This window comes from Diorhabda sublineata, chromosome 9 (genome assembly GCF_026230105.1).
Source record: "Diorhabda sublineata isolate icDioSubl1.1 chromosome 9, icDioSubl1.1, whole genome shotgun sequence".
Lineage (NCBI taxonomy): Eukaryota > Metazoa > Arthropoda > Insecta > Coleoptera > Chrysomelidae > Diorhabda > Diorhabda sublineata.
This window is the reverse complement of record NC_079482.1, coordinates 2,995,575-3,023,065: the sequence shown is the minus strand read 5'-3', so window position 1 is coordinate 3,023,065 and position 27,491 is coordinate 2,995,575. Positions and strand designations below refer to the sequence as shown.

The following is a 27,491-nucleotide window of genomic DNA, read 5'->3' as shown; positions in this document are numbered from 1 at the left end:
AAACTTTTTTATTCTATACAGGGTGCGTATAAAAAGTGTTCAAAGTTTAACTTCATAAATATCAAATTTCTCAATTTTTTTAAATAGAACCACCCGGTTTTTTCTATTTTAACCCATTCAGGGGTAAAAAATAAGGCAAATTCATGTATATGCCTATACCTAAACCTCACTGTTCTCCAGATATTGAATGTTTTCTGTAAATTGTTAGAGATGCAGGTGTGGACTAAATTTTATTTATACAAGCACTAAGAAAAAAAGTATTTTTCTTCATATTGTGAAAGTTTGTAAAAATAATCGAATCAAATTGTGTTTACTAATCCCATAGCATCTTTAAGTCGTTTTCGAGATATTTGAGGTTTTAAATTATTGTATTTTTTCAACAAGTTTTATTTTTTTAAGTATACTTTTAGTAGGCTTTGTAATGAATGACAGTCATTAGTCAACAAAATTATCACATTCACCATGTATTAAAATCAAATTTACATAATCATCAATCAAAACAAAAAATTACTAACTCAGAGAGTATACATTTTTCGAAAAAAGTTTTTAGACAAAAGTATACCAAAATTTTACGTGGATTTCAAAAATGTATTGATATAAAGGGTGTTTTATTTGAATGTTTAGTTAAAAAGATCGTATCCGAAAACCCAAACGTAGAAATTTCCATGATTTTACTATAAGTATTTTGCCATAAACAGTTTTAACTCGTCGTGGGACATCCTATATAGAAATTATGCTTGGTTTCCAAACCTGTATACAAAACCGAGTTGTAGTGGTGTATGAATATCACGATGATTCTTACAGATGCTCGAACTCGATCGCTCGTCTTTATACACAAAGTTTTCAGTTATACTAGTTGAAATTGATGGTAAAACAAACCTAGTCAGACTAGTTGCCTTCCCTTCTAATTGCATCTCTTTCGTAGATGAAAAAATGTTCGAAAATAAAAATAATACAATCTGGAAACGAAACTTCCCCGAGCGAATATTCCTTTCAGGAAATAAACGTTTCACGTCGGAATTGTATATCCGTAATTACTTCTAAAATACATTAGAATTTCACGACGGTTCTATATTTTAAACTCAACATGTCTCCCATTCGGAACGTATATTCATTTCATTCCGACGTCGCAATCATTATTCACATGTCCGTATTCGAAAGTCAACCGTTCCATTTTTACTTTTATTACACAGATTTTCAAATTTATCACGTTTAGAAAGTAAATTTCGATAGTCGGCATCGTACGACGACATATTGTACATATACAAATCCCACCTTCAATTTATACATTTGGCAAGATGCCTAAAAAATTAGTCTTCCTCCGAAATTCGGGTCGTTATTAAATTTTATGGTTAAGAAGTAGTTAGACAATAACCAAGCTGTTTAACGAAGCGAATTTGTATGAAGAAATGATCAAAACTTCATCCATCACACCTCCACATCATTTCCTAATCAAAAACACCAATCTTGGTGCTGATTATTCACCTGGAGCTTCTTAAATTAAGGTGATTGATAATGTCAGACTCCATAAGGTACGATTGATGTAGGAAATTTAGAGTAATGCCTCTTTAAAGCCCAGATTTGACACTTACTGACTATTTCTCGTTTCCAAGGATGCGCGATCCGTATTTAATTCTTAATAACTGATTAAAAAGTGTAAATAATAACGAGAGACTGAATTTGAGTGATGGAAGCCTTTGCATGACATGCCCTGTTATTAATGGCATTGAAAAAATATCAATAGAATGAAAAAAATGGAATATTATTTGATAGCAGAGGGGCTTTCTCATTCTGACACATGACAAGAAATCCCTTTCAATTTAATTCACTTTGGATCAAAGCGAGGGCGAAGGTGCGATATCGGGAAATTTTTCGTGATGTATTTGATCGTGAAAAAATCAAAGTGTGGATCAACCGTGACTTTTGAATAGAGAAAAAAATATTACAAATTTATTTGTCTTGAATAAAGTGTTTAATTGAATTTTGAAAAGGTGAAAGTGATTTTTATTCAACTCAGATGAAAAGGAAATAACCAATTGCCGTTTTAGAACTTACATCGTGATTACATCACTCAATAACTCGTGTGACTGACACGCAGATGGCGCTGCCATTGTCAAATCCATATGACGTTTATGAAGCTTTGTGTCAAATTTTATGACATTTCGATTAGTCTGAAAAAAGTGACAGTCATTTAAGTTTCGTTATTTTTGTAACTATGGATTCAAAACAATTCCGTGTGTTAATTTAACATTGTTTTTTGGTGGAAAAAATACTGTACAAGATCAGCAATGGCTTCAAAAGTCTTATCCCGACTCTGCTCCATCGAAAAGAACCATTTGCTGAATTTAAATGTGGTCGTACGGGCACCAATGATGGTGAACGTCCTGGTCGTCTAGAAAACATTGAAAAAGTCGAAAAATCGGTTCTATCTAGTCATAATTTGGAGCAACTTTCAAAAGACTATGTGTCAAATTTTATGACATTTCGATTAGTCTGAAAAAAGTGACAGTCGTTTAAGTTTCGTTATTTTTGTAACTATGGATTCAAAACAATTCCGTGTGTTAATTTAACATTGTTTTTTGATAAAAAAAATACTGTACAAGATCAGCAATTGCTCCAAAAGTCTTATCCGGACTCTGCTCCATCGAAAAGAACCATTCGCTGAATTTAAATGTGGTCGTACGGACACCAATGATGGTGAACGTCCTGGTCGTCTAGAAAACATTGAAAAAGTCGAAAAATCGGTTCTATCTAGTCATAATTTGGAGCAACTTTCAAAAGACTATGCGTCAAATTTTATGACATTTCGATTAGTCTGAAAAAAGTGACAGTCATTTAAGTTTCGTTATTTTTGTAACTATGGATTCAAAACAATTCCGTGTGTTAATTTAACATTGTTTTTTGATAAAAAAAATACTGAACAAGATCAGCAATGGCTTCAAAAGTCTTATCCGGACTCTGCTCCATCGAAAAGAACCATTTGCTGAATTTAAATGTGGTCGTACGGACACCAATGATGGTGAACGTCCTGGTCGTCTAGAAAACATTGAAAAAGTCGAAAAATTGGTTGTATCTAGTCATAATTTGGACTTACGTGAGATAGTCGAGGCCATAACGATATGAGGAGGTAGTGAACTGTCACTGTTAATCATGATCTGAGTGTACTGCAACCGGTGAACCACGTCCGAAATGTCTAAAGACACGATTGTGAGCTGGGAAGATTGAGGCATCAGTATTTTGGGACGCGCATGTAATATTGTAGTTTGATCATTTGAATTCAAAAATCAAGGAAAATCGGCGTCATATGTCGAAGAAAAAACCACTGTTTCACCAAGACAATGCACCGGTTCACAATTCGATGGCAACGATGGTTAAATTGCACAAATTACACTTCGAATTGCTTAATTATCCACTGTATAGTCCAGTTCTGAGCCACGGTGACTACTGGCTATTCGCTGATCATAAAAAAAAATGCTGGCCGGTAAGAAATTCAGCTCAAATGAAAAAGCAGTTTCTGAAACTGAAGCACGACATCGAGAAGTTAGAGAATCGTTGGAATTGATGAATAAAATCGATTTTTGGGAAAATATATGTTTTCTTAGTAAGTTACACGACTTATTGAGTGATGTGTAGTTTCCATAAGATATTAATCTGATCAAATATTGTAGCTATAATGAATTACGTTAAAAAAATGAATTGATACTTTTTCATCGCACTTCATGTCCACAAAACAGAACAGGATCACGCCTAATGACCAAATGTACAACTAAAATACGATGGAAATGGAGAAATTCAAGTTTTTATTTTGACAGTTTCAATGTTTCGAACAACTCATCCTCAGTTCAATTAGTTAAGTTTTTACCACTATCTAATTTGTTCCAGTAGTTCAAAATGACAATCGCAGAATAATCTGTAGTAAACCGCAATACTATACAGGGTTCTTTGAAATTCATTATGAATAAATGAACATTTATTAATAAATTTATCGGTTGAAATCCGTGAGATCCTTAAGAATATATTTATAGAATATTACTTACATTTTTGGTAACTTTTTTCAAACTAAACTTTCGATTTTTTCATTTAATACAAAATTAACTGTTGCGTCTTCGAGAAAAATGAATTTTCGCAAATATTTTGGGAAGCTTATCTTAGAATTATGTGTAACTGATTCAGTCTCTTCTTCCCATTTACACTTTTCGCAATAGTTGTTCGTTGTCACTAGCCATTCCTTAAGTCTTGTGCCAGCAGAACAATGTCAACTGATCCCTTCAATGGTCTTCTGGATTGAGCGTTTCTTAAATCTTTTTTCTCCCTTCCTTGGTCCTTGGACAAATTGCTCTGGATATTATGCAGTTACTTCCGTTTGACCATACATTTGACTTCTGTGTCACTAGCTCCTTTTAACAATTACATCGGTAGCTTGTAGATTGTTTTGTCGTTTGGGCTTTCCAGCCATTCTGCACCTACACCTATAATCCTCCATCCTATATCTCCAAAATACATGGACTCCTCCCAAATGAAGCTATTTTTTTGGGATTCTTGTGTCCCACTTATCTAGGTGTTAGTACTACTTCTTCAAGACACTTAAGTCTTTCAGCGAAATGAGCAAGAAAAATCAACAGTTGTCATTCTCTGCCATGGCCATGATCTTAAAGTAGTATTTGACGGAGCAGTGACCTTTCAGAAGACCGATAAACAGTTTCATGTCGTTTGTGGTCATCAAGACTTCTTAGCTGATATGGTTATAAATTTTTGGATTGTCTTAGGACTGGAATGTTTCTCCATCTGATTTTTCAGCTTTTCCTTCAGATCCTCATTAATGTGGCGTATCGTAAAGCCACAATAGAGTTCTGATCTAAGGTATGGAGCGGTCGCCCCTTTTTGGCAAGGTAGTATACCTTCTCATTTCCTGGTATACACTTGGTGACCTGGAAACCGCATCAGGTTTATTCTGTCTACACTCAATAGCTTTCAGGACCTTCAAGGACGCTTGGATATCTATATGTGCTTTTTAGTGAAGTTTCTAACCAAACACTCCTTAGGACAATTGGTTATTGTTAGCATCTCTACCTGAAAAACGGCAAGTTAGGTTCCTAGAGGTATTTTGCAGATGGTATTTGTGAAGTATCCTAGAAGCATTGGATTGGCTTATTTCTGTTCATCTGGCAAGTAACAGTAAATTATTCAATTGACCTAATGTTCCTTGAAGAAGTTTCTATAATTTTCTGAATGATTAACAGTCACGCTACGGATTCTATGAAGCCGCTGCTGCATGTGAATACCAATCGACAGAGACTACTGTTTTGAATATACCAGTTACTTAAAATAGGAGATAAAGCCGACTGCGCCAGTTATAGAAGACTAACTTTATTGGACACTATTTACACAATCGTGACTGCTATAATCAATCAAATAATTTAGATAATTTCACGAACGAACATGATATTGATCCAGATATACAACCAACAGTTTATTTAACAATTTGGAGACATCATAGACATCTTAAGTCCGATAAATTGCCAAATGCCAACTTAACCTAACCTAAATTAACCAAAGTCAAATTGAAGTGTGAAATGGACAAATCAATTCATCTCTCATTTACAAATGATAGAAAGTAATTTTGTCACTAATTCAAATTTTAAGTCGGCCATAAATGGTTTAAAAGCAATCAACTCCCTAAATTCAGTTTTATCGCACCTTTTGATATGAAAAGGGATTTAGTAAGCGGTAAACTTCCATATAGAAATAGCGATGGCAATATACTATGACGCCATAAAATTTTTCATTACACTAAAAGTATTGGGAAGAAGAAAAATTGTACCACATTATAATCGGAACTCGAATAAAAAGTCTTCGGTGAAAGATATAACGAATCAATTCGTGGAAAAACATCATTTTTAACGTTCGCAGATACCGTGTTGATCAAAATGACTTTAAATGATGCAACGACAAAATGAATTATTGAACATTATTCAACTTTCGTGTTAATTTTGTTAGTTATAGCGATAAGAAAAATGTTTTATACAAAATTTGTACGAAATTTGGTATTTTTCTTCCACGCAATTATATACAATGCACGACTTAAGGAAAAAATATAAAAATCATGTACATACCCGCGCGGCATTGTGTCAATCAGCAATTAACATCTCACTTGAATTGCTACTTTGTAACTAGACAAGGTTTTACTTAACTGCATCCTCACAATTCTCATATATTTTCTACACTAATTAACATACATCTAAACACTACGCTTTCAATAAATTCACGTCACCCTCTCGAAAGGTTCAATCTTTTTGAATCTTCAAGGCCGAGGAGCTAAATTACCCCAACAATTGTGTACTACACACTCTACAGTTTGATAATACTGTTTATGTACAGATCCATGTGGAGACTACTGTTTTGGATGTACCAAGGTGCATCCCTGATGTTCTTTTAGGATAGGAGGCGCTTGTCTGTTACTTAAGATTGGAGATAAAGCCGACTGCGCCAGTTATAGAAGACTAACTTCATTGGACACTACTCACAAAATCCTGACTACTACAATCAATCAAATAATTAAGATAATTTCGATTATTTATAGTACGGAAAGATGCTACGAACATGATATTGATCCAGATATACTAGTAACAGATTTTAAACAAGGTTTTGATAGATGGTGCTGTTCTAGTCGCAAAAAAATGAGGATGATCTTCAAAGACTTTTACATGTGTTCAACTGCACAGCTAAATCTTTCAATATGATAATATCTGCGTCCAAAATAAAGTGACCACATCCAGAACTTCGATAAGATGTAAGCTAGTCGTGGACTACCAGATAATTCACCAAGTAATGAAATTCGAATACCTAGGAATCGAGATTTCAGGATTTGGAGACGTAGTAAGAGGGCAAACAATCAAAGCCTTAAAAATATAGCAGCATGTTTGAACGAAACCATGAAGAATAGAAGCCAAATCTAGAAGACCCATAATGACCGATACATCCCCATTGGGCCGACCCATGAGAAGGTGGAGCGGGACATCCTTGAAGCAGGACAGGAGGCAAGGATATAGAAGATAAAACAGCCTAATACACGGAAGAAGTTTTGATAGATCAAAAATCTTTTTATTGCTAGACAATCCACCTTTATCGCCGGATCTTGGACGGTGTAAATTCTACTTCTTCTTTAAAGTCAAATCTGAATTGGATCCCCGAGTTTCCCGGGTGGAAAAAGTGTAAACATGTTACAAAATGTGTAAAAAAGGGCACAAGTAAAGAGGAACGAGACTGTTGAAAGACATTTTCGAATATCGAAACTTTGAAACGCGTTTTTCTGGAAACACCATTTTTCGAAACGTTGACCACGATATCAACTTTTGTTCTATTACAAATATCAAAAATTTTGGAAGCTTATTTAAATATTAATAAAGAATGGATAAGTAAAAAAACAGCGTGAAACTAGAGGACTCCCTCAAAAGTAAAAAGATTTGAGTCTGTTGAAGCGGCGCGCGTCCTGAAGGAACCTACAGTTACCAGTCCCGTTATTTAATACCAACACCTCGTATATTTACATATATTTGTACAAATTATATCCAGGGAATTGGATATTAATAAAATTTGTAATTGTCATACATGAGTAAGTTCATTTGAACAAATTTATTTTCAATTTAGTAGGAATAAAGTCCAACGATAATTATTGTCAAAAATATTTCTCTGATTAATGTTAACATTTAATTAGTGAAATTTCATGCTTAAAAGCTTCTAGTTATAGTAACCCAAAGGACGATGCTATTTAATGCTTTCAATGAAAAATAATGATAAGGAACTACGAGTAAACATGATGAAATTAGTGAACTAGATCCATAGGTGCCGAAGGACTTCATTATAACTTTCATTATTACTTTCCAAAAGTGTCGTTTCGTACTTCCGGTATATATATTGAGTATTTCATAGTGTATCAACCTACGCTCAATCACGCACTAATAGACCGTGTCCTCGGTTCAATATCTCTAAATACGTAGGTGTATATTGTGTTTGATTTTAGTGTGTACATGCTAAGTCAAAGGTATACAGGATCGTAGTATCCCAAATTTACATAATTAGTTTATTTTGTGTGAGTACATGGTTTCAATATCCCATATTGGAAATTTTTTCTTAGAACAGAACAACCGTTAGACGTCAATTCAAGCCAATTTACGTCTATTGTTATTTGATGTCTATGATTCTTCTTCTTTTCGAGGCTGGAAAGGCCTCAATTACCAGGGCTATTCGGCATATTTTTTAGTAACTTTCTATCTACTTATGGTTCATTTTTGAACACTGTAGACTCTATTCTAATGTTTGAAACACTTAAAAATTTCGATATAGGTCTTATTTAAATACTATGTGTTGCATTTAGAATGGATTGTAAGCTGTATTTGTAGTTTCCAGAGGACACTTGGTTGAGGTTATTCAAGAAGGCTAATGTAGTTCAGCGCTTCGAGCGGATTCTTGAGATGATACTCCCGCGGAAAACTAGGGGTTTCTTCTCGGAGAGTTGATATTGACTAATCGATGACTTATGATGTTTATAGACGTCGATTGATATCGATTAACGTCAATTCATGTCACTTGAGGTCATTCAACTAATAGAATTACGTTTTGGGTGATTTATTTGATTCTATCTTGATAATGCCCAAAGTTTCTTTGGTTTCGGCACACCTAAGCTTCCCTTCAGGAGACATCGCTGGTTTTTTTGTAAAAAATGCGCCGAAAATTTCGGTACACGTAAAATAACTTCTCTTATAATACTAATTGCTTCCATATAACTTTTTTTGATAAGGAAAGGTCTGTTTGCGAATATGTTTGAAACTTTGTGTCAACAACACTGCACAGTATTTGATCAAACGTTCAGAAATATTCTTAAGGAATGAAGTCAATATTTCAGCGTATCTCTGAGTTTGATAGATGCATTTGTACTTGAACAAGTTTTGACAAAGTTGAGTAAATTCTACGAAAATGCACACCGGTGAAGTTTCTTATCTGTTAAAAAACTTTATAAACCAAACTGCACATCGAGTTGAAAGGTATCGGAATTACTGAATGTGGAAGTGACAATTTAACTAGTCCAAAAGAAATTTTCTCTTGAACAAATCGGAGAAAAATAAATTTTGTATGTCGTGAATTAAAAAGTTCATTATAAAGATTATTGTTAGTCATTTTACCGTACGGGTTTTTGCGAAAATTTGGATTTGGGTTCTTTCTAGAGGTAATTACATTTCGATTTATTCGTTATTTAAATAAAAAAAATCTCGATTTCAGACGGTTTTTCGCGAATAACTCGGAAAACATCCATAATTATAGCTTATAAGGGAACAAAAACTTTGTGTGCTCATGATTCATACGGACTCAATATGAATGGAATTATTGCTTGTTGAAAGTTGGTTGGTATTTTCAATTGCCAAAATAGGAAGGTTTCTATGTATAATAACCAAAAATTAATGCATTTTTGGAGAAAATTCATCAAGTCCTTCGCAAAAACCAAGCGAGTAATGAAGAAAAAAAGTGTAAATATGTATTTTTCTATTTGAAAAATTCATCAAAAATTCGCTATTCACTCTATTCAGTTCAAAATACTCAATTTTGAGAAAAATCAAGTTTGAAATGAGAAAATAATTTGGAAATTATAAACTTTTACGGTCAGCTGGTTAATTGGTTAGGTTAGGTTAGGTTAGGTTAGGTTAGGTTAGGTTGGCCCTAGAAAATCGAAAAATGGATGGATTTTAATGATCTTGGTCTCAAAATGTTCCATTTTACGACGAATTTATGAAAAACACGGGGGTAGTGGCTGAATTTGCGGTTTTTAATAGTTTCAAACCTTAAATAGTAGAAAAACTTTTTTTTTCAAAATATTCATTTTTTTATGTAAGTTGTGAAAAAAAATATACGAACTTGATTCCACGACGTCAGAAACAGTTACGAAGGATTATATGTAGAAAGTCATTTTTATTGCATTTAAAGTCATGAAACTGTAAAAAATATTTATTTTTTTTTTCAATTTCCGTATTTTTTTTATAAATCCGCCGTAAAATCGAACATTTTGAGACCAAGATCATTGAAATCCATCCATTTTTCGATTTTCTAGAGCCAAAAAACCAGGTGACCGTGAAAGTGTACAATTACCAATAATTTTCGCAAATCAGCGAAAAATCGCCTTGACTCCAAAATAACTCAAAAACTCTTAATATTGAGGTAAATTATGTAGAGAACAAAATTTTAGGTTTTTTTTCACGAGTTATTGGATTATATGAGGTAATTCATAAGTTAATGGAAGTCTGTTGCCGAATTTTGCACTTAAAAAATTTTTTCTACATTATTTTAAATAAAAAAAGTTCATAAAGCGACGAAACATTTTATTAATTAACAAAATACTCAAAATTGATATATTCCTAGTTCCAATTGCTTTTTTGAATCAATATAAGTTGTTGCATCGACTCGTGGTATATCAAACAGTTAATCTATCTATGGACTATAGTTTAGGAATTATTTTGACCAAGTATTTCATGTGATGCCGGCCCACATTGCATCGCTATCCATCTACAATTTCTTCCCATCTCTATTCTGTTCTTGTTCGGTCTCCATTCTGTGATCTTTCCTATCCTCTGTAACTTTTCTTTCCTATTTATTTATCCATGTCACCGTAATCTTTTCCATTTAAGTTAGTTGCACTTCGTCCATATTTATTTGTCTTATACTTTCCTCCTCATCTGTAATTACTGGTTTTCTTTCTTAGTCTTGTTATTTCGAAGCTAAAGTCACCCTATTATTCATTTCAAACTCCTCGAATGATTATCCTTCTGTCATTAATCGTTTCCTCAAAATTATCATCTTTTGCTGTACTTCTACTTTTTTCATCTCCACTGTATTTGTTTCCCTTTCAAAAATCATTTTATTCTACTCATTTTTTTTAGTTCTGTACTCGCTTTTATTGAATAGTTCATTACCTTTTTTCTTTTCTGTTATTCTGTACCAAGAATTAATAGGAGTTCATCTCGCGTAATCATTTCTATTCTTTCGTCGTCCATTTTGTCGATGAAACCATCTTATATCCATTTCTAATCCAGTTTAATCCAGTTTTTCTAGAGTGTTAGCAATAATTATATTTCCATTTCGGTGAATAATTGATTTGACTACGATTTTCTTATCTCATAGTTATTTGAATTTTGTTTTTTTTTTTGGGTAATTTTGTTAATTTCAATATAGTAAAAACCGTGGTAAGTAAATGTAAATTTCTTATCAGGTTTGAGATACTACGAGATGTGTTTACCTCGTGACCTTTATAGAGAAGAAGCGAGAAACACGAAACGAGGAATGTTCGTAAAAAGTAACTTTTAAAATTAAAGATATGGAACCAGAGACAAGAAGGCATGGAAAAACAACAAGCGTGTGGTGTTAAAACTTCTTATCTTTTGACAAATTTCCTCCTGATCTACATAGAGTTTAGCATAATTTTTGGCAGCAATTTCACTCTCTGCCGACACTTATTAAATATATCATTAAGAGAAGTTTATGCGCTAAATCATGGCAGTTTTATCAAAACTAAGATCCTATCTTCCGCCATAATTACCGGTATGAGAGGAGGTCATAGTTTCGAACTTCTCATGGCGATAGGGGAGAGACTTACTTCCTCCAGGGACGGATCGCAAGAAATTTATGTGCTGAGAGGAAATTTCATTTTTCCCCATCAAACAAACTTACCAAGTTAAGGGGGAACACATAAATCAGGATTAACATCGTCCGGTTGATGTGAATGTTTGTAATAAACTTCATACAAAATACAAAATGGGAAAGTTGATAATAATATTTTTTATTAATAAATAATCTACTCTAGCAGTAGAATAATAAGTAATGCATCTAAATGTTATTCATTTTAGCCCTCTTCTATTTTAAAATTCACCTTTCATTCAAAAATTATTAAAAAAACTAATTTTAAAACAAAAGAGACCTGAAATCAAAAACATTCAGATGCATTAATATATCAAAAGATCTAAGAAATACAAAATTACAGAAATAATAAATAATTCGTTGATTGTTACATAATTTTCGTTTGAATTTTGACATATCTAAACACCTCAAATGTTTTTCACACTTGATGAAAGAATTTTTCGTTCAATTTTCTTTTTTCTACAATAAAAACATCCCACAATCAACGATAAACTGAAGGTACATTCTTCAGCAGGCGATAATAAGAAAGCAGACTGATAATATTAAGATTTAATTCGAAATAAAGTTGGATCTATCTGAATATTTATTATTATATATATTTTAGCTTAAATAGTGAACTAATAGTACATATTTTGTGTTAATTTGGTCCGTCCCTGTTTAGAAAAACCAGTTTATTCCACTTAATGACGACTACTGTTCAAATTGCCTTATTACGAGCAGCTAAAAAAATTTTTAACAGCTAATTGTCACGCAATTTGTGACAAAGAAAATAAATATTATTTTTCGTGGAAACTCATATTGTTTTCAATGGAAATATTCTAATAATTTCAATAATCTGATTACAAGAAAATTTATAACATTTGAAAGTTATTATTAAGTAGATTGACAAGAAAGAAATGAATCGAGAAAAACAAAAACACGTCAAATACTTAGAGATACGTATACAGATAGCAGACTTAGCTAGAGACACGGTTTTCTCTATCACCACCAACCCCAATCAACTTGGTAAATACCCCTTGGTGTCCAAGTCACAGTAAGAAACTTTCTAAAATGATATGGAAAGTTCCCAAAATGAGTGCAATTTATTAAAATCGATTTCAAATATTCGAGAACATTCTAGAAATTTCCCGAATTGTTATTATCGATCTAAAACAACCAAATCGAATCGATGTACATCTAAATATTTTAGAGTGTTTTGGTACTGGAAATTTCGGTATCTAATGATATATAAACCGAAATACAATGACTGTTCATCAGTTCAATCGTGTTTCCAATCGATCAATTGGAATCAAGAGTGAATAGTTACAAAAAACAGTTCCAAAATGCATTCAGCTATTATAATCGATTTAGAATGATCTAAAAAGTTCTAAAACTTTCTAAAATGATATGGAAAGTTCCCAAAATGAGTGCAATTTATTAAAATCGATTTCAAATATTCGAGAACATTCTAGAAATTTCCCGAATTGTTATTATCGATCTGAAACAACCAAATCGAATCGATGTACATCTAAATATTTTAGAGTTTTTTGGTACTGGAAATTTCGGTATCTAATGATATATAAACCGAAATACAATGACTGTTCATCAGTTCAATCGTGTTTCCAATCGATCAATTGGAATCAAGAGTGAATAGTTACAAAATACAGTTCCAAAATGCGTTCAACTATCATAATCGATTTAGAATGATCTAAAAAGTTCTAAAACTTTCTAAAATGATATGGAAAGTTCCCAAAATGAGTGCAATTTATTAAAATCGATTTCAAATATTCGAGAACATTCTAGAAATTTCCCGAATTGTTATTATCGATCTAAAACAACCAAATCGAATCGATGTACATCTCAATATTCTAGAGTGTCTTGGTACTGGAAATTTCGGTGTCTGATGATATATAAACCGAAATACAATGACTGTTCATCAGTTCAATCGTGTTTCCAATCGATCAATTGGAATCAAGAGTGAATAGTTACAAAAAACAGTTCCAAAATGCATTCAGCTATTATAATCGATTTAGAATGATCTAAAAAGTTCTAAAACTTTCTAAAATGATATGAAAAGTTCCCAAAATGAGTGCAATTTATTAAAATCGATTTCAAATATACGAGAACATTCTAGAAATTTCTCGAATTGTTATTATCGATCTAAAACAACCAAATCGAATCGATGTACATCTCAATATTCTAGAGTGTCTTGGTACTGGAAATTTCGGTGTCTGATGATATATAAACCGAAATACAATGACTGTTCATCAGTTCAATCGTGTTTCCAATCGATCAATTGGAATCAAGAGTGAATAGTTACAAAAAACAGTTCCAAAATGCATTCAGCTATTATAATCGATTTAGAATGATCTAAAAAGTTCTAAAACTTTCTAAAATGATATGGAAAGTTCCCAAAATGAGTGCAATTTATTAAAATCGATTTCAAATATTCGAGAACATTCTAGAAATTTCCCGAATTGTTATTATCGATCTAAAACAACCAAATCGAATCGATGTACATCTAAATATTTTAGAGTGTTTTGGTACTGGAAATTTCGGTATCTAATGATATATAAACCGAAATACAATGACTGTTCATCAGTTCAATCGTGTTTCCAATCGATCAATTGGAATCAAGAGTGAATAGTTACAAAAAACAGTTCCAAAATGCATTCAGCTATTATAATCGATTTAGAATGATCTAAAAAGTTCTAAAACTTTCTAAAATGATATGGAAAGTTCCCAAAATGAGTGCAATTTATTAAAATCGATTTCAAATATTCGAGAACATTCTAGAAATTTCCCGAATTGTTATTATCGATCTAAAACAACCAAATCGAATCGATGTACATCTAAATATTTTAGAGTGTTTTGGTACTGGAAATTTCGGTATCTAATGATATATAAACCGAAATACAATGACTGTTCATCAGTTCAATCGTGTTTCCAATCGATCAATTGGAATCAAGAGTGAATAGTTACAAAAAACAGTTCCAAAATGCATTCAGCTATTATAATCGATTTAGAATGATCTAAAAAGTTCTAAAACTTTCTAAAATGATATGGAAAGTTCCCAAAATGAGTGCAATTTATTAAAATCGATTTCAAATATTCGAGAACATTCTAGAAATTTCCCGAATTGTTATTATCGATCTAAAACAACCAAATCGAATCGATGTACATCTAAATATTTTAGAGTGTTTTGGTACTGGAAATTTCGGTATCTAATGATATATAAACCGAAATACAATGACTGTTCATCAGTTCAATCGTGTTTCCAATCGATCAATTGGAATCAAGAGTGAATAGTTACAAAAAACAGTTCCAAAATGTGTTCAACTATCATAATCGATTTAGAATGATCTAAAAAGTTCTAAAACTTTCTAAAATGATATGGAAAGTTCCCAAAATGAGTGCAATTTATTAAAATCGATTTCAAATATTCGAGAACATTCTAGAAATTTCCCGAATTGTTATTATCGATCTGAAACAACCAAATCGAATCGATGTACATCTAAATATTTTAGAGTGTTTTGGTACTGGAAATTTCGGTATGTGATGATATATAAACCAAAATACAATGACTGTTCATCAGTTCAATCGTGTTTCCAATCGATGAATTGGAATCAAGAGTGAATAGTTACAAAAAACAGTTCTAAAATGTGTTCAACTATCATAATCGATTTAGAATGATCTAAAAAGTTCTAAAACTTTCTAAAATGATATGGAAAGTTCCCAAAATGAGTGCAATTTATTAAAATCGATTTCAAATATACGAGAACATTCTAGAAATTTCCCGAATTGTTATTATCGATCTAAAACAACCAAATCGAATCGATGTACATCTAAATATTTTAGAGTGTTTTGGTACTGGAAATTTCGGTATGTGATGATATATAAACCGAAATACAATGACTGTTCATCAGTTCAATCGTGTTTCCAATCGATCAATTGGAATCAAGAGTGAATAGTTACAAAAAACAGTTCTAAAATGTGTTCAACTATCATAATCGATTTAGAATGATCTAAAAAGTTCTAAAACTTTCTAAAATGATATGAAAAGTTCCCAAAATGAGTGCAATTTATTAAAATCGATTTCAAATATTCGAGAACATTCTAGAAATTTCCCGAATTGTTATTATCGATCTAAAACAACCAAATCGAATCGATGTACATCTAAATATTTTAGAGTTTTTTGGTACTGGAAATTTCGAAATGTGATGATATATAAACCGAAATACAATGACTGTTCATCAGTTCAATCGTGTTTCCAATCGATCAATTGGAATCAAGAGTGAATAGTTACAAAAAACAGTTCCAAAATGTGTTCAACTATCATAATCGATTTAGAATGATCTAAAAAGTTCTAAAACTTTCTAAAATGATATGGAAAGTTCCCAAAATGAGTGCAATTTATTAAAATCGATTTCAAATATTCGAGAACATTCTAGAAATTTCCCGAATTGTTATTATCGATCTGAAACAACCAAATCGAATCGATGTACATCTAAATATTTTAGAGTGTTTTGGTACTGGAAATTTCGGTATCTAATGATATATAAACCGAAATACAATGACTGTTCATCAGTTCAATCGTGTTTCCAATCGATCAATTGGAATCAAGAGTGAATAGTTACAAAAAACAGTTCCAAAATGTGTTCAACTATCATAATCGATTTAGAATGATCTAAAAAGTTCTAAAACTTTCTAAAATGATATGGAAAGTTCCCAAAATGAGTGCAATTTATTAAAATCGATTTCAAATATTCGAGAACATTCTAGAAATTTCCCGAATTGTTATTATCGATCTAAAACAACCAAATCGAATCGATGTACATCTAAATATTTTAGAGTTTTTTGGTACTGGAAATTTCGGTATGTGATGATATATAAACCGAAATACAATGACTGTTCATCAGTTCAATCGTGTTTCCAATCGATCAATTGGAATCAAGAGTGAATAGTTACAAAAAACAGTTCCAAAATGTGTTCAACTATCATAATCGATTTAGAATGATCTAAAAAGTTCTAAAACTTTCTAAAATGATATGGAAAGTTCCCAAAATGAGTGCAATTTATTAAAATCGATTTCAAATATTCGAGAACATTCTAGAAATTTCCCGAATTGTTATTATCGATCTGAAACAACCAAATCGAATCGATGTACATCTAAATATTTTAGAGTGTTTTGGTACTGGAAATTTCGGTATCTAATGATATATAAACCGAAATACAATGACTGTTCATCAGTTCAATCGTGTTTCCAATCGATCAATTGGAATCAAGAGTGAATAGTTACAAAAAACAGTTCCAAAATGCGTTCAGCTATTATAATCGATTTAGAATGATGTAAAAAGTTCTAAAACTTTCTAAAATGATATGGAAAGTTCCCAAAATGAGTGCAATTTATTAAAATCGATTTCAAATATTCGAGAACATTCTAGAAATTTCCCGAATTGTTATTATCGATCTAAAACAACCAAATCGAATCGATGTACATCTAAATATTTTAGAGTGTTTTGGTACTGGAAATTTCGGTATGTGATGATATATAAACCGAAATACAATGACTGTTCATCAGTTCAATCGTGTTTCCAGTCGATCAATTGGAATCAAGAGTGAATAGTTACAAAAAACAGTTCCAAAATGCGTTCAGCTATTATAATCGATTTAGAATGATGTAAAAAGTTCTAAAACTTTCTAAAATGATATGGAAAGTTCCCAAAATGAGTGCAATTTATTAAAATCGATTTCAAATATTCGAGAACATTCTAGAAATTTCCCGAATTGTTATTATCGATCTGAAACAACCAAATCGAATCGATGTACATCTAAATATTTTAGAGTGTTTTGGTACTGGAAATTTCGGTATGTGATGATATATAAACCAAAATACAATGACTGTTCATCAGTTCAATCGTGTTTCCAATCGATCAATTGGAATCAAGAGTGAATAGTTACAAAAAACAGTTCTAAAATGTGTTCAACTATCATAATCGATTTAGAATGATCTAAAAAGTTCTAAAACTTTCTAAAATGATATGGAAAGTTCCCAAAATGAGTGCAATTTATTAAAATCGATTTCAAATATTCGAGAACATTCTAGAAATTTCCCGAATTGTTATTATCGATCTAAAACAACCAAATCGAATCGATGTACATCTAAATATTTTAGAGTTTTTTGGTACTGGAAATTTCGGTATGTGATGATATATAAACCGAAATACAATGACTGTTCATCAGTTCAATCGTGTTTCCAATCGATCAATTGGAATCAAGAGTGAATAGTTACAAAAAACAGTTCCAAAATGTGTTCAACTATCATAATCGATTTAGAATGATCTAAAAAGTTCTAAAACTTTCTAAAATGATATGGAAAGTTCCCAAAATGAGTGCAATTTATTAAAATCGATTTCAAATATTCGAGAACATTCTAGAAATTTCCCGAATTGTTATTATCGATCTAAAACAACCAAATCGAATCGATGTACATCTAAATATTTTAGAGTGTTTTGGTACTGGAAATTTCGGTATCTAATGATATATAAACCGAAATACAATGACTGTTCATCAGTTCAATCGTGTTTCCAATCGATCAATTGGAATCAAGAGTGAATAGTTACAAAAAACAGTTCCAAAATGTGTTCAACTATCATAATCGATTTAGAATGATCTAAAAAGTTCTAAAACTTTCTAAAATGATATGGAAAGTTCCCAAAATGAGTGCAATTTATTAAAATCGATTTCAAATATTCGAGAACATTCTAGAAATTTCCCGAATTGTTATTATCGATCTGAAACAACCAAATCGAATCGATGTACATCTAAATATTTTAGAGTGTTTTGGTACTGGAAATTTCGGTATGTGATGATATATAAACCAAAATACAATGACTGTTCATCAGTTCAATCGTGTTTCCAATCGATGAATTGGAATCAAGAGTGAATAGTTACAAAAAACAGTTCTAAAATGTGTTCAACTATCATAATCGATTTAGAATGATCTAAAAAGTTCTAAAACTTTCTAAAATGATATGGAAAGTTCCCAAAATGAGTGCAATTTATTAAAATCGATTTCAAATATACGAGAACATTCTAGAAATTTCCCGAATTGTTATTATCGATCTAAAACAACCAAATCGAATCGATGTACATCTAAATATTTTAGAGTGTTTTGGTACTGGAAATTTCGGTATGTGATGATATATAAACCGAAATACAATGACTGTTCATCAGTTCAATCGTGTTTCCAATCGATCAATTGGAATCAAGAGTGAATAGTTACAAAAAACAGTTCTAAAATGTGTTCAACTATCATAATCGATTTAGAATGATCTAAAAAGTTCTAAAACTTTCTAAAATGATATGAAAAGTTCCCAAAATGAGTGCAATTTATTAAAATCGATTTCAAATATTCGAGAACATTCTAGAAATTTCCCGAATTGTTATTATCGATCTAAAACAACCAAATCGAATCGATGTACATCTAAATATTTTAGAGTTTTTTGGTACTGGAAATTTCGAAATGTGATGATATATAAACCGAAATACAATGACTGTTCATCAGTTCAATCGTGTTTCCAATCGATCAATTGGAATCAAGAGTGAATAGTTACAAAAAACAGTTCCAAAATGTGTTCAACTATCATAATCGATTTAGAATGATCTAAAAAGTTCTAAAACTTTCTAAAATGATATGGAAAGTTCCCAAAATGAGTGCAATTTATTAAAATCGATTTCAAATATTCGAGAACATTCTAGAAATTTCCCGAATTGTTATTATCGATCTGAAACAACCAAATCGAATCGATGTACATCTAAATATTTTAGAGTGTTTTGGTACTGGAAATTTCGGTATCTAATGATATATAAACCGAAATACAATGACTGTTCATCAGTTCAATCGTGTTTCCAATCGATCAATTGGAATCAAGAGTGAATAGTTACAAAAAACAGTTCCAAAATGTGTTCAACTATCATAATCGATTTAGAATGATCTAAAAAGTTCTAAAACTTTCTAAAATGATATGGAAAGTTCCCAAAATGAGTGCAATTTATTAAAATCGATTTCAAATATTCGAGAACATTCTAGAAATTTCCCGAATTGTTATTATCGATCTAAAACAACCAAATCGAATCGATGTACATCTAAATATTTTAGAGTTTTTTGGTACTGGAAATTTCGGTATGTGATGATATATAAACCGAAATACAATGACTGTTCATCAGTTCAATCGTGTTTCCAATCGATCAATTGGAATCAAGAGTGAATAGTTACAAAAAACAGTTCCAAAATGTGTTCAACTATCATAATCGATTTAGAATGATCTAAAAAGTTCTAAAACTTTCTAAAATGATATGGAAAGTTCCCAAAATGAGTGCAATTTATTAAAATCGATTTCAAATATTCGAGAACATTCTAGAAATTTCCCGAATTGTTATTATCGATCTGAAACAACCAAATCGAATCGATGTACATCTAAATATTTTAGAGTGTTTTGGTACTGGAAATTTCGGTATCTAATGATATATAAACCGAAATACAATGACTGTTCATCAGTTCAATCGTGTTTCCAATCGATCAATTGGAATCAAGAGTGAATAGTTACAAAAAACAGTTCCAAAATGCGTTCAGCTATTATAATCGATTTAGAATGATGTAAAAAGTTCTAAAACTTTCTAAAATGATATGGAAAGTTCCCAAAATGAGTGCAATTTATTAAAATCGATTTCAAATATTCGAGAACATTCTAGAAATTTCCCGAATTGTTATTATCGATCTAAAACAACCAAATCGAATCGATGTACATCTAAATATTTTAGAGTGTTTTGGTACTGGAAATTTCGGTATGTGATGATATATAAACCGAAATACAATGACTGTTCATCAGTTCAATCGTGTTTCCAGTCGATCAATTGGAATCAAGAGTGAATAGTTACAAAAAACAGTTCCAAAATGCGTTCAGCTATTATAATCGATTTAGAATGATGTAAAAAGTTCTAAAACTTTCTAAAATGATATGGAAAGTTCCCAAAATGAGTGCAATTTATTAAAATCGATTTCAAATATTCGAGAACATTCTAGAAATTTCCCGAATTGTTATTATCGATCTGAAACAACCAAATCGAATCGATGTACATCTAAATATTTTAGAGTGTTTTGGTACTGGAAATTTCGGTATGTGATGATATATAAACCAAAATACAATGACTGTTCATCAGTTCAATCGTGTTTCCAGTCGATCAATTGGAATCAAGAGTGAATAGTTACAAAAAACAGTTCTAAAATGTGTTCAACTATCATAATCGATTTAGAATGATCTAAAAAGTTCTAAAACTTTCTAAAATGATATGGAAAGTTCCCAAAATGAGTGCAATTTATTAAAATCGATTTCAAATATTCGAGAACATTCTAGAAATTTCCCGAATTGTTATTATCGATCTGAAACAACCAAATCGAATCGATGTACATCTAAATATTTTAGAGTGTTTTGGTACTGGAAATTTCGGTATCTGATGATATATAAACCGAAATTCAATGACTGTTCATCAGTTCAATCGTGTTTCCAATCGATCAATTGGAATCAAGAGTGAATAGTTACAAAAAACAGTTCCAAAATGTGTTCAACTATCATAATCGATTTAGAATGATCTAAAAAGTTCTAAAACTTTCTAAAATGATATGGAAAGTTCCCAAAATGAGTGCAATTTATTAAAATCGATTTCAAATATACGAGAACATTCTAGAAATTTCCCGAATTGTTATTATCGATCTGAAACAACCAAATCGAATCGATGTACATCTAAATATTTTAGAGTGTTTTGGTACTGGAAATTTCGGTATGTGATGATATACAAACCGAAATACAATGACTGTTCATCAGTTCAATCGTGTTTCCAATCGATCAATTGGAATCAAGAGTGAATAGTTACAAAAACCAGTTCTAAAATGTGTTCAACTATCATAATCGATTTAGAATGATCTAAAAAGTTCTAAAACTTTCTAAAATGATATGGAAAGTTCCCAAAATGAGTGCAATTTATTAAAATCGATTTCAAATATTCGAGAACATTCTAGAAATTTCCCGAATTGTTATTATCGATCTAAAACAACCAAATCGAATCGATGTACATCTAAATATTCTAGAGTGTTTTGGTACTGGAAATTTCGGTATCTGATGATATATAAACCGAAATTCAATGACTGTTCATCAGTTCAATCGTGTTTCCAATCGATCAATTGGAATCAAGAGTGAATAGTTACAAAAAACAGTTCTAAAATGTGTTCAACTATCATAATCGATTTAGAATGATCTAAAAAGTTCTAAAACTTTCTAAAATGATATGGAAAGTTCCCAAAATGAGTGCAATTTATTAAAATCGATTTCAAATATTCGAGAACATTCTAGAAATTTCCCGAATTGTTATTATCGATCTGAAACAACCAAATCGAATCGATGTACATCTAAATATTCTAGAGTGTTTTGGTACTGGAAATTTCGGTATCTGATGATATATAAACCGAAATTCAATGACTGTTCATCAGTTCAATCGTGTTTCCAATCGATCAATTGGAATCAAGAGTGAATAGTTACAAAAAACAGTTCCAAAATGTGTTCAACTATCATAATCGATTTAGAATGATCTAAAAAGTTCTAAAACTTTCTAAAATGATATGGAAAGTTCCCAAAATGAGTGCAATTTATTAAAATCGATTTCAAATATTCGAGAACATTCTAGAAATTTCCCGAATTGTTATTATCGATCTAAAACAACCAAATCGAATCGATGTACATCTAAATATTCTAGAGTGTTTTGGTACTGGAAATTTCGGTATCTGATGATATATAAACCGAAATTCAATGACTGTTCATCAGTTCAATCGTGTTTCCAGTCGATCAATTGGAATCAAGAGTGAATAGTTACAAAAACCAGTTCTAAAATGTGTTCAACTATCATAATCGATTTAGAATGATCTAAAAAGTTCTAAAACTTTCTAAAATGATATGGAAAGTTCCCAAAATGAGTGCAATTTATTAAAATCGATTTCAAATATTCGAGAACATTCTAGAAATTTCCCGAATTGTTATTATCGATCTAAAACAACCAAATCGAATCGATGTACATCTAAATATTCTAGAGTGTTTTGGTACTGGAAATTTCGGTATGTGATGATATATAAACCGAAATTCAATGACTGTTCATCAGTTCAATCGTGTTTCCAGTCGATCAATTGGAATCAAGAGTGAATAGTTACAAAAACCAGTTCTAAAATGTGTTCAACTATCATAATCGATTTAGAATGATCTAAAAAGTTCTAAAACTTTCTAAAATGATATGGAAAGTTCCCAAAATGAGTGCAATTTATTAAAATCGATTTCAAATATTCGAGAACATTCTAGAAATTTCCCGAATTGTTATTATCGATCTAAAACAACCAAATCGAATCGATGTACATCTAAATATTCTAGAGTGTTTTGGTACTGGAAATTTCGGTATCTGATGATATATAAACCGAAATTCAATGACTGTTCATCAGTTCAATCGTGTTTCCAATCGATCAATTGGAATCAAGAGTGAATAGTTACAAAAACCAGTTCTAAAATGTGTTCAACTATCATAATCGATTTAGAATGATCTAAAAAGTTCTAAAACTTTCTAAAATGATATGGAAAGTTCCCAAAATGAGTGCAATTTATTAAAATCGATTTCAAATATTCGAGAACATTCTAGAAATTTCCCGAATTGTTATTATCGATCTAAAACAACCAAATCGAATCGATGTACATCTAAATATTCTAGAGTGTTTTGGTACTGGAAATTTCGGTATCTGATGATATATAAACCGAAATTCAATGACTGTTCATCAGTTCAATCGTGTTTCCAGTCGATCAATTGGAATCAAGAGTGAATAGTTACAAAAACCAGTTCTAAAATGTGTTCAACTATCATAATCGATTTAGAATGATCTAAAAAGTTCTAAAACTTTCTAAAATGATATGGAAAGTTCCCAAAATGAGTGCAATTTATTAAAATCGATTTCAAATATTCGAGAACATTCTAGAAATTTCCCGAATTGTTATTATCGATCTAAAACAACCAAATCGAATCGATGTACATCTAAATATTCTAGAGTGTTTTGGTACTGGAAATTTCGGTATGTGATGATATATAAACCGAAATTCAATGACTGTTCATCAGTTCAATCGTGTTTCCAGTCGATCAATTGGAATCAAGAGTGAATAGTTACAAAAACCAGTTCTAAAATGTGTTCAACTATCATAATCGATTTAGAATGATCTAAAAAGTTCTAAAACTTTCTAAAATGATATGGAAAGTTCCCAAAATGAGTGCAATTTATTAAAATCGATTTCAAATATTCGAGAACATTCTAGAAATTTCCCGAATTGTTATTATCGATCTAAAACAACCAAATCGAATCGATGTACATCTAAATATTCTAGAGTGTTTTGGTACTGGAAATTTCGGTATCTGATGATATATAAACCGAAATTCAATGACTGTTCATCAGTTCAATCGTGTTTCCAATCGATCAATTGGAATCAAGAGTGAATAGTTACAAAAAACAGTTCTAAAATGTGTTCAACTATCATAATCGATTTAGAATGATCTAAAAAGTTCTAAAACTTTCTAAAATGATATGGAAAGTTCCCAAAATGAGTGCAATTTATTAAAATCGATTTCAAATATTCGAGAACATTCTAGAAATTTCCCGAATTGTTATTATCGATCTAAAACAACCAAATCGAATCGATGTACATCTCAATATTCTAGAGTGTCTTGGTACTGGAAATTTCGGTGTCTGATGATATATAAACCGAAATACAATGACTGTTCATCAGTTTAATCGTGTTTCCAATCGATCAATTGGAATCAAGAGTGAATAGTTACAAAAAACAGTTCTAAAATGTGTTCAACTATCATAATCGATTTAGAATGATCTAAAAAGTTCTAAAACTTTCTAAAATGATATGGAAAGTTCCCAAAATGAGTGCAATTTATTAAAATCGATTTCAAATATTCGAGAACATTCTAGAAATTTCCCGAATTGTTATTATCGATCTAAAACAACCAAATCGAATCGATGTACATCTAAATATTTTAGAGTGTTTTGGTACTGGAAATTTCGGTATCTAATGATATACAAACCGAAATACAATGACTGTTCATCAGTTCAATCGTGTTTCCAGTCGATCAATTGGAATCAAGAGTGAATAGTTACAAAAAACAGTTCTAAAATGCGTTCAACTATCATAATCGATTTAGAATGATCTAAAAAGTTCTAAAACTTTCTAAAATGATATGGAAAGTTCCCAAAATGAGTGCAATTTATTAAAATCGATTTCAAATATTCGAGAACATTCTAGAAATTTCCCGAATTGTTATTATCGATCTAAAACAACCAAATCGAATCGATGTACATCTCAATATTCTAGAGTGTCTTGGTACTGGAAATTTCGGTGTCTGATGATATATAAACCGAAATACAATGACTGTTCATCAGTTCAATCGTGTTTCCAGTCGATCAATTGGAATCAAGAGTGAATAGTTACAAAAAACAGTTCTAAAATGTGTTCAACTATCATAATCGATTTAGAATGATCTAAAAAGTTCTAAAACTTTCTAAAATGATATGGAATGTTCCCAAAATGAGTGCAATTTATTAAAATCGATTTCAAATATTCGAGAACATTCTAGAAATTTCCCGAATGATCTGGAAAGTTCCATAATCAATTGGTTTTCACTTGTGGAAAAATGCAAACTATTTGGATGTTTTGAGGTGTTCTGGTACCAGAAATATCAGTGTCTGATGGTATATAACCTGGAATTAAATGACTGTACTCTGGGGCGTAACGTCCAACTTCAACATCGATATTCTAGAGATGTTTCAGTACAAAGTTTTTATTAGTATTGTGAACGCTTCTTGGTTTAAGACTAATAATTTAATTGCTCAAGACATACAATTTAAATGTGTGAAAGAAACTTGGTAACTATCCTAACAATCTGGCAAAGAACCCCATTGGTACCACCCAATTAGCGAAAAATCCACCCGTGAATTTGAAAAGAATTTACAGATTTCAAATAAAGTGACGGTACATTTAGATTTAGAAAACGAATCCAAAAGAACTTGGAAAATTGTTGGTTTGATCAATTAATCAGTTTATTCAAATTCTATCAAATATAACTTGAACGAATGTTCCGATATTGTAAACTGGGATTTTATACTACCTGAGTTATTTACCTTATGGAGAAATTTCTTGTAATGAAATGAATATTTACCCAACTAAATTCATCATTCATATTTCTGTTTAAATATGTACATTGGAAGCTTCTAAATTCATACATTGGGCTCCTGAATTATATTAAATCGCCGTGTAAATATACCTCACCGTATCTAATACTCAAATCAATTTTAATATTTGATATATAATTCATTTAGTATTTATATAATTTTACACTGTTATAATTCCAGTATTGAGTAATGAGAATACCCAGAAACTATAATTGACTATAACCTATTTAGTATTGTTACGAACTCGACCACGACATGAACCGCGAAGCCGATCCTGCTCGGTTATAATATAAAATTTGGCTAATTTTCGTGGGTTTTTGACATTTCAACGTACTTCCCAACAATCCCTGTTTGAGTTTACGAGTGGTACTGAAAACGAAAAAGGCTTTGCTTGCTGTTATTTCGTTTGCCAGTTCTTACCGTTGCGAGTGTGGTTTTTCTGCTGTTGCAGTGATGAAATCCAAGTATAGAGCAAAGCTCAACATTGAAAGAGAAATTTCAGTGACTCTATCAAGATTTACTCCCACATGCAATAAACTTATAAGAGGCAAACAAGCTCATCCCTCCCATTGAAATAGAACTTTGTTAATTTCTGTATAATTTTTTGCAGGTTGAATTTTTTTTAAAAAAGGGATTCGTTTGCTTCAAATTTGTATCAATATCAATTGCAGATTATAAAAACTTGTATAAAAACCCCCGCCGACAATTTTGTTTGCTCTACCATAGGCGTAGATACCTCATTTTATAAATTTATTATTTTTACATTTTATGTGAGAAAGTATTCGTTAAAAGGCAATTGAATCATCATAAATTGAACGGCATAGTATGACGTTATTTAGATAAATGTACTTAATTGTAGTACTACTTGGAAAAAAATCATTATTATACCTCGTGGACGAGTAAAATGTACCTGCCTGTGAGGAAGTTTGGTTTAAACGGGGTACCAGACGTGAACTGATCCCTTTTTGTACCCCATTCGTCTATTGGAACTTCGGTAGTCTCTTATCTGATCTTGCCACCATCGAACTATCCTTGACGATTCGGTTATTGCCACCAGTTTATTCCGTTTTATAAATTGTCATACATATAAAATCTTTAGTGAATTTGACAACTTTTTCAAGTTTTTCTTTACATGATCCACAGCAACTTCTTTCGTGACTACTACTTATGTTTACGATTCGATGTTTTTATTGGTAAACAGTGGAGATGATGAGTCCAGGTGGACTGACGGTTTGTTAGAATTTTATACGGGGAGTAAACATTATTTATGAAATATTGATAGCTCCTAGCATAACTGTTTTATGCAATTGGACGTTGTTAAGCAACCCACAAATTATAAAAAATGAGTTTTTGCTTTAACAAACTTTGAAAATGTCGTTTTAATAAATTGCAGGAATCGTCCAAGTCGAATCAAATGTTTCTGTAACGATATTCTGTGAAATTCTAACCTATATAATTACAAAATGAGATTTTCATGTTCACAATTGGTTTGGGTGTATTCTATCAGAACAAATTTGGT

The 27,491-nt window shown here is 31.3% G+C and overlaps 1 protein-coding gene across 2 annotated transcripts in view; it reads right to left on the bottom strand.

Annotated features, from left to right (window-relative positions):
* The window catches only part of LOC130448602 (tyrosine-protein phosphatase Lar), a 597,225-nt gene that overhangs the window by 418,998 nt on the left and 150,736 nt on the right, over nt 1-27,491 (bottom strand). The gene's annotated exons all lie outside the window — the stretch shown is intronic.